The sequence below is a fragment of the Zerene cesonia genome, chromosome 24, assembly GCF_012273895.1.
Source record: "Zerene cesonia ecotype Mississippi chromosome 24, Zerene_cesonia_1.1, whole genome shotgun sequence".
Lineage (NCBI taxonomy): Eukaryota > Metazoa > Arthropoda > Insecta > Lepidoptera > Pieridae > Zerene > Zerene cesonia.
This window is the reverse complement of record NC_052125.1, coordinates 1151810-1155697: the sequence shown is the minus strand read 5'-3', so window position 1 is coordinate 1155697 and position 3888 is coordinate 1151810.

Here is a 3888-nt window from a genome sequence, read left to right as displayed (position 1 = left end):
ATAGCCTACTAGACGCTCGTCCCGGCTCCGCCCGGATATCAAGATTCCTGTTTTATCCCAAGGGAGTATTTAATCGGATAAAAAGCATCCTATTCCCCCCAGTCAGTTCAAACCCTGCCTGTATACCAAATTTCATCAAAATCCGTTCTGCAGTTTCAGCGTGATTGAAGGAAAAACATCCAAACAAACTCACATTCAAAATATCAGTGTAATGTCATTCAGTGATGATGCAGCTTTCTAGTGTTCAAATAATATTTGCAATGGAGAGCAGTTTTCAAGAGATAACATTACATACATATAAAAATGCTTTTTTTCATAACATTAGTTCAGATATCATAAGAATAAGTAGTTTATTAAATTAAGTATATGTTAATAATAAGAAATAATATTTAAAAACTCCCGGTGTGATGTCATGACATAATAAATATTTAATATCAAACTGGAATATTAATGTCATAATTAAATGTCGTTAATTAATATTGTTATTGAAGATTTTATCTGTATATCTGTTTGTATATCAGTAATATATTGTTCGAATGTTCTATTTATGTTTGTATGTAATTTGAGCATATGCATTTTTTAAATATTAATTTCGTAATACCAGTAGCTGAAATAAAGATAAAATTATTTCACACCGCATTATTAAGTGATTTATTTTAGAGTTTTAGGGTTCTGTAGCCAAAGGGTAAAATCTATTACTAACGCTTCGTTGTCTGTTTGTCTGTCTGTCTGTCCGTGTGTCAACAGGCTGTATCATATTATATTGATAGTTAGACCGTTGAATTTTTAGAACAAGTACTAATAAAAACAAAGGTTAAGCAACGGTTCGCACGGTCACGAATTGGATGGGTAAGTTGTTCCTGCTGCTCTTAAGGTAATTAATAAAAATTAATAATGTACATTTATTTGCTATATGCTTCATCAGCCTAAAATGTAAATGATTTTTTTTTCATTTCTATTATTTATTGTTATTATTTTATTTTACGTTACATTTAATCATAAATTGTAAAATGAAATTACAAATATTATGTATTTGAAATTAAGGGAAGTCGCTGTCTTCTGAAATACAGGTAATAACCTAGTTCAGAAGGCAGAGCATCATTGTGAATGTAATATTTATCCTTGCTAATAAATGAATAAATAAATAAAAAATAATTATAATTCGTACAGAACCCTTAGTGTCGCGAGTCTGACTCGCGCTTGACCAATTTTTTCATGTTGCAACTAGATGACTTATTTCATATTTTCGATTGTGCTTTTAAGAGTTTCCTTATATAAAAGAAAGTGTTTATAAATATACTAATATTATAACGCTGAAGAGTTTGTTTGTTTGAACGCACTTATCTCAGTAACTACTGGTCCGATTTGAAAAATTCTTTCAGTGTTAGATAGCCCATTTATTGATGAAGGCTATAGGATATATATGTACCACGAGCGAAGCCGGGGCGGACCGCTAGTTGGTTTGTTAATAACTAACTAATGCTTAAAGCTGAAATACTATCCTAGTTCCACTCCAGCTGCTAAGTCTTTTGTGTACATAAATAACAGATATTTGTAACCTAAAATATGTTTTTTATCACACTAATGTTATAAATGTGAAAGTTTTTTGGTTGTTTGTCCGTCAATCATGCTGAAACTACTGAACGGATTTTGACGAAAATTGGTATCACACACGATTTTTGCTCTTTCACGCAATAACTACTGAGCCGATTGCAATGAAATTTGATACGTAGACAGCTGGACAACTGGAATAACATATAGGCAACTTTTTATCCCGATATTCCTACGGGATACAGACTTACGCGGGTAAAACCGCGTGCAGCTAGTTCTATTTAAAAACCGTACGCAAATTTACATACTATTTAAACGATTATAAATTAATGTACCCAATTTATAGAATTGATTTAATCCTGGCGATCCTATTGAGGCTATTAAGATAAACTCATGATATTATTATATTGTCATCGATCCTTGATAAATGTACAATGCATGATTTAAATCTGTCCGTTTAAAGTGAGTTAAAATCTAGTCTAAAAGAGTCGGTTACATACAAACATACGTTAGTATCTTACTATATATATATTTTTTTTTTTTATCTCATAGCGGGCAGCTGAGCTGGTGGTTCGCCTGATGGTGAGCGATCACCACCGTCCATAAACATTCGCAAAAGTAGTACCTCTGTGAAAGCGCTGTCCGCTTTTATGGGGTAAGGGAAAAGGAAAGGATTAACGACTGGAAAGAAGGAATGGACTAGGACGGGTGAGGAAAAGGAAACGGGCCTCCGGCTCCCCCACTCACCGTACGAAACACAGTGGCATGCCACTATTTCACGCCGGTTTTCTGTGGGGGTGTGGTACTTCCCCGGTGCGAGCTGGCCCAATTCGTGCCGAAGCGTGCTCGACTCCCACAATAATACTATACTATAATATTAATCCTACTAATATAATAAATGCGAAAGTTTGTAAGGATATTCTGTGTTTATTGCTCTTTCACACAAAAACGGCTGAACCGATTGCAGTGAAATTTGGTACGTAGATGGCTGTACAACTGGAATAATATGCAGGCTTTTTTTGTCCCTATATCTCTACAGGAGACGGACTTACGCGGGTGAAACCATGGGGCGCAGCTAGTATACATATATAAAGAAGTAAAGTAAATAAAAGCATACTAAAAATAGCCAAATCCAATATTGAATTCAACATTTCGACTACTAATAAACAAAAACATAGGTCTAGTAATGTTGCCAGATAAAATGTCGAATAAAAAAAATTTCCCGAAAATTCCTCTCCCTGCAATACATCGAGAATTCGATACAGATAATATTTTCGTCAATAAAAATATAAATATTATTAAGATAATAATCGCTTCAAGTTCAACCGGAAAATCTATTAAAACTATTTACGGACATTTTTCTCAATTCTCGGGGCTAAGTCGCGCCATGGTGTATAAGCGGAGCGGATTGAATGTTTAATCGCTCCGCTTGTGACGATCACGACATGTCACTCAATATCATTATAGAGGATTTATGTTTATTTATTACTAGCGGACCGCCCCGGCTGCCCGTGGTACATATATAACCTATAGCCTTCCTCAATAAATGAGCTATCAAACACTGGCAGAATTTTTCAAATCGGACCAGTAGTTCCTGAGATTAGTGCGTTCAAACAAGCATACTCTTCAGCTTTATATTATTAGTATAGATTAACACACTTTTATTAGCTTCACCTGCATGTTTGTATGTAACCGACTTTGAACCCCTTTAAACGGACAAATTAAAATCAAACTTTTTACACACATCAAGGATTGGATTTATCATCTCATTAGGATTAAACAAAATCCTTTACGTATATTACTATCTGTAGGAACAATTGGGAGAATTTATTAGATTCCGTTTATTTTAAACTATATATAATATTCCTATTTCAAGCTAGAGCTTAAAAGATTTGTTGCGTACGGTGTAAGTTATATCAGGTTGTATAACTCAACTATCATAAGATAAACATCACATTAACCTTTTAATGCTTAAAGAGACAAAGATTCGTATCAGCAATAGGTAATAACGTATTTTTGGATTTCTCCTGCCATTAAATAGCTAAACACTGAATAGGGCTGTTGAAAATCAGCGCTGCGCATTACGCGTAGCAGTATGCTGAGTTAATAACCTTTTTCACCACACCGATTAGTTTATAACTATCCATCTTTTTATTATACGTTCGTTAAAATTATGTGGTGTTAAATAAACATTATTTCTTTCTTTCTTTCTAAAAATTGTGTTTATTAATTTCAAAGCGATTCAAAACCGCTCCGCTCATCGCTGCAAACAACACAAACAAATCCGCCAACCAGTCGGCAAGCACCGGAGCACCAACCCCTATATAAGCCTCACAT